The sequence below is a fragment of the Rhipicephalus microplus genome, chromosome 1 (assembly GCF_043290135.1).
Source record: "Rhipicephalus microplus isolate Deutch F79 chromosome 1, USDA_Rmic, whole genome shotgun sequence".
Classification (NCBI taxonomy): domain Eukaryota; kingdom Metazoa; phylum Arthropoda; class Arachnida; order Ixodida; family Ixodidae; genus Rhipicephalus; species Rhipicephalus microplus.
The window spans coordinates 236,734,314-236,748,738 of NC_134700.1; positions in this window are offsets into that span (position 1 = coordinate 236,734,314).

Below are 14,425 nucleotides of genomic sequence, written 5' to 3' on the forward strand. Positions count from 1 at the left end.
TTTAACGCTCATAACCCCCTATGGGGAAGCCAGAAGATGGACCGTCAGGGAAGAGATGTGTCCTCCTTTGCATCTGACCACCAACTATATTGTTTAAATGACGGCGCTCCCACGTTTTTACGAGGTCTGACATATAGTAGCTGTCTCGACCTAACTTTTGTGTCAAGTAGCCTAAACACCAAGGTGCAGTGGTTTGCGGACAATGAAACGCATGGCAGTGACCACATCCCCACCTATATAAAAATCAAGGGGCTAAGCAAGTCGCAAATCGCGCCCACTTCACGAATAGACTGGTCAAAGTACAGATCATCCACAGAGAAGCAATGCGAGAGAAACCAAGAAGGTTCTCTTGAAAGCCTAGAAGGTATAATGAAGACCGCTATTCAAGAGGCAACGTTTAATTGTGGACCTTTGCCAGATTTTTGCAAATATGAGGTGGAGTTGGAGCGACTTCGCGCGATCTGTCGTCGCGCCGAATGACGTTATAGGCGCACGAAATCCATCTACGACTTGAGGGAAGCGAGACGTCTACAAAAGAAGATTCAACGTCGAATCAATGCACTACAGTCGCAACGATGGAAGTCACTATGTGAGTCCCTCGATCCCCACAAACCTCTTTCGCAAATATGGAGAATAATCCGCGGCCTACGAACATTGCCACAACAAAATCGACCGTTCAAATGCCTTGCTCTCCACCAAGGCCGGCGTGAAATCGATATAGCGGAAGACTTCTGTGCCAGGGTTGCAAACAAGGTGTCCGGGATCAACGTGAGTAACCTACTAAACGCGCCGGCGTCCAGAGACACTCGGATGGACAATATGTTTTCTCTAGAGGAGCTTCAGGCAGCATTGGCAGCATGCACGCGCTCGTCATCGCCTTGACCCGATGGAGTCACTTACATGGCCCTTGCTAACCTAGGACGAACAGCTCGGCGTGCCCTTCTAGCTGTATACGATGACTCGTGGAGCAACGGTTTGGTTCCTTCTTCGTGGAAGTGCAGCCGCCTTGTGCCCCTGCTCAAACCAGGCACATCGCCTCTGGACATGGCCTCCTATCGCCCCATCGCGCTTGCCAGCTGTTTTGGAAAGGTGATGGAGAGAATGGTGCTGACTCGCCTGGAGTGGTACTTGGAACATAACAATATATACCCCGATGCTTTGACCGGCTTTTGACATGGACGGTCTTCCATAGACAATGTTGTTGATCTTGTCACGTCTGTACAACAGCAGAAGAGCCTAAAGAGATTATCAGCGGCACTTTTCTTGGATATTAAGGCTGCATACGACAATGTATTACATGAAACCTTCCTGGACGCCTTGGGCAGCATTGGATTGGGAGGCCGCGTTTACCAATGGATCTACAGCTATTTGAACGACAGAACCTTCTTCGTTCAGACAGAAGAGGGCGCAACAAGGCAACATCATACTTATCGCGGCGTACCTCAAGGTGGGGTCCTAAGCCCCATACTTTTCAACCTTGCGCTCATCGGTCTCGTTGACGTCCTGCCACACTCCGTACATCTGTCGATATACGCGGACGACATCTGCATCTGGGCATCAGGGGTCACGCGTCTACACGTACGAGCCAGGCTTCAGACAGCGGCTACACTGACGTCAAACTACCTTCAAGGACGAGGACTGGAGCTGTCATATGAGAAATGCTCACTAGTTGCGTTTACGCGCAAGACAATGACGCCATACCGCATCAGAATTAATGGACACACAATCAGCTATCAAAAGACTCACCGTTTACTGGGAGTAATAATAGATCGTGATTTGTCTTGGAGCCCTCATATCGCTTACATGAAGAAGAAACTGACCATGATCACCCACGTCCTAAGGTTTGTTGCGGGAAAATCATGGGGTGCATCGGCACGAGCCATGCTTCAACTGTATGCTGCACTTTTTCTTGGCTTCATGCGCTACAGCCTACCTGTGCTTGGCAAGGTCCGCATAACAAACGTACACGTCCTCCAGTCATTACAAGCTCAAGCACTGAAAATATGCCTCGGGCTGCCGAGATGCGCATCCTCAGCAGCGACTTTCGCAATCGCTCATGAACACCCTATCACAACCTACATTCGTGTCGATGCTTTAAGAACCCACATAAGACATGCCACCCAGATTCAATCGCATCACCTCGCCTCCCTTCCAACTTCCAGGCCATGCTCTGCGTTCTGCTCTATTATTGCCCCACATCGCACGGTGATTCCCACGAACTTTACGCACGCAGCAAGACCATCGTTACCATTGTGGTGTCTACATCCACTGGAAGCCCTGATAACCATCCCCGGAATGCAAAAGAAGAAAAATTTGTCAAATTTGGCTCTAAAACAAACAACATTACTGTTTCTGCATGAGAAACACAGTGGACACATTCACATTTACACGGATGGGTTGGTCACTACAACAAGTTCAGTAGGCGCAGTGGTAATTCCGGAGAAATCCATCACGATAAAGTTCAGGACCTCGCATCTGACATCATCCACGGCGGCAAAACTCGCCGCCATTCGTGCCGCTCTGGAGTTCCTAGTTGAAGAACCGCAACAGACATGGTCAATATTCTCCGACTCCAAAGCAGCTCTCCAGGGCATTGCCCCACCATATCGTCATGGATCAAACGAACAGCTAATATCTGAAATACGACTGCTTCATCACCGGGCTATAGAGAAACAACATGACATAGCGTATCAATGGATACCAGGCCACTGCAGCATTGATGGAAACGACCGTGCAGATGAAGCAGCCCGAACTGCTCATGATGATGCACTTTGTGTAGCTATACCATTATCAAGAACGGACGCCGCTGCAAGGCTTCAATCACTTGCACGAGAACTGACACTCGCTCAGTGGAATTCACCGGCAATCACCAACGTCTGCCTTCATAATTTGGACCCACATCTACAGCTCCGTCTTCCATCAGGAATAACCAGAGCAGAGGAGACACTTTTGTTCCGTCTGTGAATTGGGGTGGCCTTCACGAATGCTTATTCGTTTCGAATCGGAATGGCCAGAAGCCCGACATGTGACAATTGCGGCTGCGCAGAGACTTTCTCCCATCTTCTCTGCGAGTGTCCCCGCTTCAGCGTGCCAAGAAAAGAACTGTCAAAAGCTTTAGACAGAATAGACAATCGCCAATTGTCGGAAGAAAGGGTATTAGGACACTGGCCGAGACCGTCCTCTGCACGCAAGGCATTGAAAGCGTTGTTGCGCTTTCTGCGGGCCAGTGGTCTTAGAGACAGACTGTAAACCGCGTCGTGGATCGTCTGATGACCTTCTCTCTCTTTTTTTACAACGTCTTTTTTCTCTCACCATTTATCCCCCTTACCCCCTTCCCCAGTACAGGGTAGCCAGCCGGTCTGAGAACTGGCTAACCTCCCTGTCCTTCCTCATTTATTCCTCCTCTCTCTCTCTGCAGCGTGCTCATTTAGACATAGCGCAGTCATTTCGCATTTGTTTGAATGCAACGAAAACACGCGAACACGTAAAATGAAGCGTAAAAAGCTGTGGCTAAAAGCAGCCGGTAGCTCTCGAACACAACCAATGCCGTTAAAACAATAAGGTAAGATGTGTACTTCCAATTGTTCAGGATTAGCTCCGCACTCTTTACGTCTGTGCTTTCAAGAGAGTTGAAGATTGCTTATTATAGGTTGTGACAGTGATAAATGAACTCCACTGATGGCACTAAAGTGGCAGCTGCTGTGCATTCGGTGCCTTGGCCTCCGTCTAATTGAAGTCATTAGCGGCCAAAACTGACAGTGACGCCTTCCTGAAGTCACGATAAACAAATTAGCTCGTCATTAGGCGTGATGGGCTGTCACACGGCTGCGCATTCGTATTAGCTGCAGGGATGCGAGACAATTCGCATGTTGCTTAGTGACACTAGCCCCATCTTTTACCACGCCTAAAATTAATCTGAGCTAAGGCTATATAGCCTGAAGTGAAGAACGTAATTTTAGAGTCGCATCTGTATTCAATGTGATGTAACAAATTCGCAGTAATTGAACTACACCTCCGAGTTTAGTTGGTTGTCGTTCATCGTAAGAAATTCTAACGGCGCTAACCAACACGCACACTTAGGCATAAGAGGAAGAAATACTACCGTCATATAGACCGTCCCACTCGGTAGCTGTTCGAAGCATGCAATATAAAAGCTATGCAAGTGGTTGTATAAGCAAGCCTTCAGTGTCCTTCAGTGTGGGCTGCACTTTTTCGTGGCTACTTCGCGAGAGCAGCGTTTCATTGTTTTGGCAGATGTCCAATGAGCTTGTTTAATTCATTTGATCGTAGTAAAGTGCCATATTTCACCCATTAGTCACTGAGTTTTGAGTAATTCGCATGCCCCGAGTCTTACCTTATGTTTTTTCATGTGTGCTAGCGCAGGTAAAATCCGTTTACGATTGCTAATTGACGGAGGGAAAGGCACCTCCAATATTAAGTAAGTAAAATACCCATGTATGTATGTATGTATGTATGTATGTATGTATGTATGTATGTATGTATGTATGTATGTGTGTATGTATGTATGTATGTATGTATGTATGTATGTATGTATGTATGTATGTATGTATGTATGTATGGAATGACTGAAATAATCAAATAATCAATTATATATTCAGTATAAAATGTGGGTCATCTTGAAATAGGTTGAAAAGTGAGAAAGCTTTACTTCAAGACTACAAACTGCTCTTTGCGTGAAGCAATGTTGCTGTTGAAACACCTTGTTTGCTGACCCGCAGAGCGCGGGTTCGAATCCCGGCTGCGGCGGCTGCATTTCCGATGGAGGCGGAAATGTTGTAGGCCCGTGTGCTCAGATTTGGGTGCACGTTAAAGAACCCCACGTGGTCTAAATTTCCGGAGCCCTCCACTACGGCGTCTCTCATAATCATATAGTGGTTTTGGGACGTTAAACCTCACATATCAATCAATCAAACACCTTGTTTCTACATTAGGGGCGAAGCTCTTTATATGATGAAAAGATGCGAGATGTTGGTATTTGGAGTGTTGAATAGGTGGACGAACTGACACATAGACAGATGCATGGATGGACGCATGAACGGACGCAGGGGCGGCTGCATGGACGAACGCAGGGATGGACGCACGAACAGACGCCCGCACGGACGGGTTGATGGACGCATGGACGGACGGAAGTAAGAACAAATGGACGAACGAATTCTTCACCCCACTCTCCATCATTCACTCCGTGGATATGCTGCCATTATTTTTTTTTAGACGCGCTTGAAAATGGAGGGCACAAACGGAAGAGTATGCATTTGTGTTTTGCCGTGTGCCCCACTGTGTCACAGTAAGGAACAGCACAAAAAACACAGGGAACACAGACAAAAGAAATCTCACAGACACGGGTGCTAGTCTGTGTGTGTTTTTTTGTCTGTGTTCCGTGTGTTTTTTGCGCCGTTCTTAACTATGAAGCAACACAACTCGCCCAACTGTCAGTGCTATTGACGCACTGTGTCCTTGTTTTTCAAGCGCATAGAAAAATACACTACAATACTTAGAATAGCCCAAAAAACAGAATTATATTACATCCATCCCGCCTTCCTGCGTCTTTGTCTTTCCGTTTCGTAGCTGAGCTGCACAACTTCGCCTAAACTCATATGCCGTAATAAACTGGTGATTTACCACTGAGCACGCTGGAACGTGGAGTTTCTGACAATTATCTGGCGCTAGTGAGCTGCTGAATGCAAGGGAATGACGGGATACGTGAGCTTCGAACTTGACTTGGATTTGTATACCTAAAGGACGCGTCTTGCTTCACATTAAAATGATTGCTTTGCGATTGAGCCCTCTACTATGGGGTCTCTCATAATCATATAGTTGTTTTTGGACGTTAAACCTCACATATCCATTCATCCATCCATCTTACTAAAAAACACGTAATACGCTCTTTATCATTGTCTTTGCTTAGGAACGTGTTGTATTTAACACTAGAACCTTCGACGTTGATGTACAATTTTATGAAGCATAAGAAGTAACCAACGGCCCCTAAACTTGGCAGGCAGACGACAAAGCGAGCGTTTTTTCCACCACGATTATGTCGTCTGTGTCTTTTTTACGCCGTTTGGTTGTACCGTCAAGGTGAGTGGACTGATTTTAAAATGTAATATGCGTGAATGAGATCCGCTCATGAACGTTTTGTTTTAGAGAAGCTTTATTTAAGCAGTAGTATTCGCTTTTGAGCCGAAGCCTCGCCCAACATCAGTCAACACAAGTTTCGCAGACACATATACCGTCATTCCCAGCACTACAACATCGCCCCTTAAGAAATTCGCATTGACGGTGGCGCCACACTTCCCTCTAGGTATTTGTTAGAAACTCTATGCCCTGAACAAGACATCCGGGATCGGAGTTACTCAAACTGAGAAAACGTTGATGACAGAGTGAAATAAACATTACCATACACTCGCACAGAATCAACAGCCTCCAAAGTCGATTTTCCCCCTTTTCATGAAGAATAACGTGCAACGTTCATGGCAAATTTTACTAATATATATATCATGCCACCTTTCTTTCTCGGCCAATCTCCTCGCGTTCTCCATCATACGATCACAAAACTAGTCAGTCAACCGAGGTGACTCTGAAAGGAAGGAGCTTCTGCAGACTCTGTGCCATTGAGAATGACATTCCCGTCCGCTTTAATTCCGACTTTCACCAGGCCTGCTCTTCGAAGAGCCAAGCACGAAGACGCAATCAGTCCACGTTACCACGTGTGCGTGTGCTGGACGCGACCCCTGTGGACGCGCGATCTGGTCCCACGTCTTTTTGACAGCCGGTGAAAGCCTCTCCGCAGACGAGCCAATATCGTGGGAATGTATGATGAGAAGATAGCAGGGATAGAAGGGCGGGGATGATTTTGATTGCGTGCGATTTGCCCATATACTAGAAGGCGGCACCACCCTTTCGCGTGTCTTGTTGCTATAGTGTACACTATAGCGGTCGCCACCACGTCAGCTGGCCCCTCAGTTGGACGCCGCCGAAGGCCTCTTTCATATATAGCGATGAAAGCAATCCGAGACCGATGGTATTTACCCAGGCGAAGCCTTTCAATGGCATCGCGACACGCTCCTCGAAAGCTGAGAATCAAGGGAGGCTTTTATGTGGCCGTGCTTTCGCTCACATTACTTATTCCTTGTACGTCATAAAGAGATGCGGCGCTGAAATCTTCAAGGCGCTCTCATTCACACGCAGATCTAGTGCTGAATGGTTGAATCACTTTGGTTATGTAGAAGGTGCGTACTTCTGTTATGATTATGAGCTACGCATGCGCATTCTTTCTGTCGAATGAGTCACCTTTCAGAACAGTGAAATATGGGTCCACGTGCAGAATGAACGGGAGGAACGTGCACGAATAACGCAGTTGTGCTCCAGCTATATACTCTTCGTAGTTATAGCTTATATACAACGATGGTACAACGAAGGTGACGAAGTGTACAGAGAGCGATACAAAACAATGATGAAAGGCAGGCTTGCGTTATATCTGAAATTCTCATTAAGGAACCGGCGTGCAGAAAAGCCGAGGTACCATGCTAACAATGTAGCCGAAAAAGATAAACAAGCAGCGATGCACGATGCAACAAATGGCGCATGTTAATGCACAAGCCAGAGTCGTGGTGACCCGACACCATGTACCACCAGACCTACACAGGAATAGAGAGATAGAGAGAGATGTTGTAATGAAAAGCTAAAAATATTAGCATAGCTGTTCGGCTGACGTGCGTAGGAATCAAAAGACTCCGTGAAGAAGACAGCAAAAGTTGGTTCGCTCGTAATTATGCCTATGTTTTGATCCGCATTGGCCTTGCTCCTCCATAGCGCAGCACATTTTTGTCTCTACTTAACGCTGAAAAGCACCCCTCCCCCCTCCCCAAGGCTACCATCATTTGAAGAGACAGAAATACAAGGGTTTGGAGAATATGGATGTCAAGAGCGCCCTACTAAAAGGAAACCATCGAGCAAGACATCCCAAGCGTGCACCGCATAAACAGGGAGAATGCTACACGATGTCTGGTATGAGTGAAGGGTATATGAAAAAAAAAATCAAGCAATCAAATGTTAGGGCGTAGGCAGCGAGAACCCCCCGAGTAAAGACGATGGTGGACGGCTCCCGCAGGAATTTGGAAAAGCCCCACTAGGGAGTACATCAGGTGCTAGGGAAAGCGGATACATTAGAGTAAGATAGTGGAGCGAAGAAGAGAGTGCTTGGTGGGGAAGGAGGTTGCAGTCTGGGTGAGTGAATCCTAGTAAAACGAGGAAAGCTAAGGTGAAGACGCCGTAAGGAGGAGGGAGGTGGTCGTTAACTCTGCTGGGCAATATAGGGAAAAGGAAGAAAAGGAGATGAAAAGAAGAGAGGAGGAAGAGAAAAAGAAAAGCCCAATAAAGTTTTCACGCGGGATTCACACTCTTCTACTCACGGTCCGAAGACGACTATAGCAACCACTCCGCCAAGCAGGCGCAGTGGCTGACCAAGCATTTATACGATTGCGTTACCATGGGTGAGAAAACTAGGAAAATATCGAGAAAAAAAATAGAAGGTATGAAAGACAGCAAGAAAGACAGAAAGAGAGCGAGCGTAGATTATAGCCTTGATCATAGCCATGCATAGCAGCTGACCAAGACTGCGAGCTTATTTTTGGCTGAAAGCAAAAAAAAAAACACCATTCCACAAGCTGGTTTGCGGGAACAATGGGGTCCCCGCTAAAAAACCGGGACTTGCGCTGCCTGAATTCGGACGTTTCCTTACTCTATGCAGACAACTAGTCGTCAAGTTCCTCCTTCACGTTATGGTTTTGAGTACGTTTGCTCTTGGTGGGGGGGGGGGGGGGGGGTTGGTGATGGGAGGGAGGTCAGACTAGCATATAAGCCGGGCACCCCTATATACGTGTATCGTCGGTCGTACAATAAATTTGGAATGACTGCACTTTTGAACTGTTGGGGCGAATGCTATTGAACTCTCATTGCGTTGTAGCTGCAAGAAAGACCGGACTATTTTCGGCTCTTAGTCATAACATCCTGTCCAAATACCTACTATTCTTATTGTACCCGATAGAATAAACCCATGTCTTGAAGGGAGGCGTCTTCCAGACGAAAGTGTTTTTCTAACTTCTGTATCCCATTGTGAGGTAGCAACGAACACTTCTGATACACTTTGGACGTAACGCTATTAACGTGGTATATTTCACGCGTAGATGGGATGGCTGAATGCTTGTATTTCTACCACATTTCTCCTTTCGTGAAGGCATAATGACCGTCACGTGAAAAAAAAAACGTGATAGCGACATGTGCACAACTACATTATTATAAACTGGTATCGAATTCTACGAGCAAGAACTAGCATTAAAATATGAATCCTCCGTTCAATCAATATCCCTGTTCAAATTACGATGAATATAAATCACAAGAAACAACATAAGTGCCATTTGATCGGAAGACTAGAGGTGGGGAGTTTGAGAGGTCTGATAATGAAGTTTTTTACTTTTTTAAAATTCTATTTTAATTCTATTTCATTAAAGTTCTATCGTTTCATGAGCTTGCTGCAAAAGGCACAGGGAATCGGAATGCGTCTGTTTGCCTCACACAGGATGCAACACCATTGGGATTGTATTTGCCTTCTCACGTTCACCCCAATTCTGCCTTTCTGCTTATTCAAAGTCTTCCACGAAGCGAAGCGTTTACCACTATCACCGAGCCACAACAAGCTCTATGCTGAGATGTGCTCAAGTAATTAGTGTATAAGTGGTTGCTCGAGCTCGTATTGCTTTGTTAGCCTCTTCGCTTGTTGGTGTTTTTTCTGTATTTCACCTGCCCAGGAGCGAAGGATTGGCGATGCAGGCGGCAGATCATTGCATATATCCAGCAGAGGGTGGTCGTATAATTTTGACAGCAAAATACGCTTCTTGCTTGCGGTTCGTGGTGTGGCTGTAACCAGGCTGTGTATACGAGGTGTGTTTACATATGTGGGACTCCGCAACACGATTGCCGGAAACAGTAGTGTTTGGGGGCGAATCATCTCACGGTGTTAGAGGAAAAGCCAATAGAGAGGCAAACCATGGCAAGCTAAAAGGGTATAGGAAAACATCGGAGGGCCTCGTGTTGTGTGGAAAGAATAAAGTGAAAACAAGTGAACCACTGGGAAGCCGAAAAAAAAAAAGGCGGTATCGAGATTAGAGGTAGGGCTCGGTGGAAGGGAGGAATGTAGAGCGAAAAAGAAATAAAGAAGAATGGTGAGCGAAGACAAGTCGTTGTACAAGTAACAAAATACAGCACTGGCTACTATATGACGTCATCATTAAAAAAAAGCGCTAAGGCGTACTTTGTCGGTATTCACAACCGGAAACGGAATAATGCCAATTCACCGCCTTTCTTCGTGTTTTCTTGCCTGACTGCGTTATCTCCGGGTACACAATTTCTTTTCCTTTGTCAAGTGCGACGCTCTATGTAGCATAATGACCTCCTTTTACCTGCATAAATAAATAAATTATACCTAAATAAATGTATATTTACAGCAAGAACAGCTTTGAAAGCGTATGGCCAAAGTAAATAAAGAAAAACAAAGCAACTAAAAATCATAGCAAAAAACCGGGTCCTAAATCTGGAAACAAATCGCTGCATTTCTTATTGTCAAACTTTTTGAGCTAATGGGTTCTTTGTCGAAATTTTCTCATAACCTTTACTGTCAATCTACTCACGAAGACTGTGCACCGTTGGAAGGGGCTAAAGTCAAGAAATCCGCATAGTGTTTTCCTGCTCTTTTTCTAAAAGCACATCGGAATAATTACACGTGTTAAAGTGACAAGACTGAGCAAAGTAGCCTCAAAACTATCAGTTTCTTTCACGCTTTCGTAAAAAGTATAGAGAAAAAAATAACTTTGAATTCGCATTATTGAGGTTGATTTTTACATGGTATAATTTGAATACCAAGTTACTTTTACGAACACGACGCAGCTGAGTCATAGTTCTTGATACCCCAATAAGAATTTCCGTGAGTATGCTAGTAAGAACGAATTTTGTGGGTGACGGTGGCTCATTGAATAGGCTGTAGCAGTCACACTCTGCATACTTTTTTAGTACTCTTCTGTTTTGCTCCTGTGTCCGCTTTCCTTCCATATTTCTTTTTTTTTTACCATCCCCTAATTGTAGGGTAGCAAACCAGTGCCACTATTCTGCGTGACCTCCCAGATTTTCTCTCATTGTATCACATTTTATTTTCTCTCTCCCCAGCCATACATAGCAAAAGTGGTAGGTAACCAATTGTATGCTTTCTTAATGCAGTATAACTGAGAAAAAAGTGTTTTCTAGCTGCTCTTATATATATATATATATATATATATAGATATATATATATATATATAGAGAGAGAGAGAGAGAGAGAGAGAGAGAGAGTGCAGTGAGTCCATATTCCGAAGCCATTCCTTTATTAGTTACGATTCATCCGTGGCACGAGCTAAATGATTTTCGTTTTCTGAAGCAACGTATCACGCAATGTCAGTGAAATCAATTTCACCACTGAAAGCAAAGTCACTGAACTGCCTAAGGCACCATACTAACTTTTTTGTCACGCGTTTACTCGAAGCTTGTTTCAAACAAACACGGTATTTTCCAGCTACAACATGCAAGTCTGCTGTCACAACTTTGCTACGTGGTTGTTATCGCTTGTTCTCGTCAGGTCCACATCATGCCCATGATATGGGCATGATGTGGACCTGACTGCGTGTTAGGTCAGCTTGCTGGTACCAGATAACAGTGTGAAAAACGCACTAGGTGCAGTATATATACGGGCCTGCGAAGCTCGCTGCCAACGCTCTGTAACTTTTGCCTCTGCACATTCGTCGAGATCACGCTGCTCACGATGGGACAATAAAGCAGCAATATCTTTTGTTCTCGTCGTCCGTGTGTTCAAAGCACTTCTGGAATGTGGGCCTATCGTTCGAGGCAGCTGTTAGGGCTTCAGTCGTCAGCTCTCCACCCGGTATAATAGATTCGGCGCGTTGTTTATTAGTTGTGCATGCAACGTGAGACGGCATCGACGTGCGTGTAGGATTAGGCTCACCATTAGCTCAGCACTCGATGACACAAAGTTCAGTATTCCCACTATCAACGGTTGCTTTTTCTACTTTTATCGTGCCTCTCGTCATGCAAGTTTTTCCCGTATACACTTTCGCACTGCACGAGGCGTCTTTGTCCACGCAGAAATGCACCGAGTGTGGCATGCACTAAGAGAACGACGGATGCGACTTAATCGACCCGTGGGGTTACACGCAAATATACGCTTTGCTGTGTTTCGTTGGTGGTGGGCAGAGTGCAAGAAACTAATAATTATGAACCTTTCAAGCACGGGCTTTATAGGCTCCAGTGTATGCGCCGTACACTCTTGAATCGCGAGAGCACATTCTACAATGATATGGAGGCGGATGATGAACTGTTTCTGCTGCATGATATAAAATAGATTCTTGTGAGTGCTACCTGTATTGTATGGTGGATTTTGTTCAACAAATTGTGGGGAATTGAGCAAGTGGTTGTGGACTTACATAGGCAGCTACTACAACGCAAAACTAAGAGATTTAGAAGTTGTGTGTGTATTCTCTCTCTCTCTCTTTTCTTCATACTTATAACTTTAATGTCAAAAATAAAAAAGCGCTGCAAAGACACAGGCAGAGAAGAGACCCGATAAACATTAATTATCCCCTACCCTGTAACGTAGGTTATCTTAATAGTAAATTTAAGCTATTTCAAGCAGTCTTCGATGACCTGCACAGAAAAACTCGTTCTCTCTATGAAGTGCACCAAGCAACGACCCCAACCGGACTTATGGGCAACACCACCTGTGCTCTTTGATGCATCTATGCATGCCAACAGAACTCGGCCGAAGGCAGGCCACACTCCTTGATCGCTTATGAGTGGATGTGGCATTCACGAAATCCTATACATTCTGCATAGAATAGCAAACATTATATTTGCGATGCGTGTCCGTCCGTTCTGTAATGTTTAAATACAGTCACTGGTGTTCGTTCTGGCACACCTTGACAATATGTAAATGTCCGTTGAAAGTATCCCCACATGTCCTTGACAAAGGAAACCGCTGCGGAAGGCGATGAAGTCACTGCTGAGGTGTTCAAAAAATGAACTCAGAGAAGTGGCTTGGACACTAATCTCACGTACCACGCCAGAGTAATGAACTTTAAGTCACTGCGTGTGTTTGCTACGCTAAGTTCCCTCTTTTTCTCTCTTCCCACTCTTTTCTCTTTATCTCTCAATCACTCCCATCTCGTTCTAGTAGCAAACCAGTTATCCATGGCTCGTTAAACTCCATGCTTTTTCTTCCTTTGTTTTTTTCTATGACAGCAATGCAATGATGCGCATACTTTATGCGGCTGTGTTCATAATTGGCAATTGTATAGGAGTTACAAAAGGTATATGTAAAAACTAAAAAGATGTGTTTCTGACGTGCAAAAATTCTGTTTTGCATTTTCCTGCACTAGGAATCCCCTTAATAAGAGTTCAGAATAAAAAGTGTAATATGTGGATTCATGAGATTATTTTTCATTAGGCCGCTTTTCTTCCCACCAAGATTGGCCGTACGCACAGCTGTGTGCAATTCAGACTAGCAGGCATCAGCTGATAGCCTTTATGCAACTGCACATTTTTCGGGAAATGACAGTTTGCATGCGCACGTGCACGAGTGTGAAAGGCGTAGAGAAATAATGAGTATGGTTGCAGCGATGTATTGTCCTTGGGTGGATGCGCGACAGCGCTAACATTTCAGACGAGGCGAGGCCGGGTAAAGGGCACCGAACAGTGACTTGGGAAGGCCTGCAAAAGTTTCGTCGTGGTATACGTGCACTTCTTACAAATTAGCCACTTTTTCAGAACCAGCAATACTGTGCAGAGGGAGCTAACACTCTGTCAGAGTGATTTGCATCGGTACGTGCTTGGGCATATCGTACTCCGATGTTCACTGCATTTTTTTTAACGCGTGGGTGTCCATGACAACAGGCGTTTTGGGCTCACTTAAATGTTTAGCCACGTTCAGACGACGAAAAGTTTATCTCTGTCAATGTGACGAGTTTATCAAAACGCCTCTGTGGGGACACCGTTGTTTTCTCTGGGAACGTTAGCACCACATCACACAGAGCGGCGAGTACAGACCGGGTGGCGGGTTGCGTGGCGTGAAACATATCGTAGGGTGGGAGATAAGGTGTGGCGACTTCTCCGTGGGAGGAGGGGGGGGCGAACAATCGAAGTTAACCAGGCATACATACCCAAAGCTAAGGGAAAATAGGGGAGTCAATATGGCCTTCATACACAAAGTCAAACGTGGAAAGCTTGAACCCATATAGAGATAGTTACCGTTCTCTAAACTGGGTTGACACATGATTTTTGGGGGCATTCGCAATAGAAATAGTGCAACCAA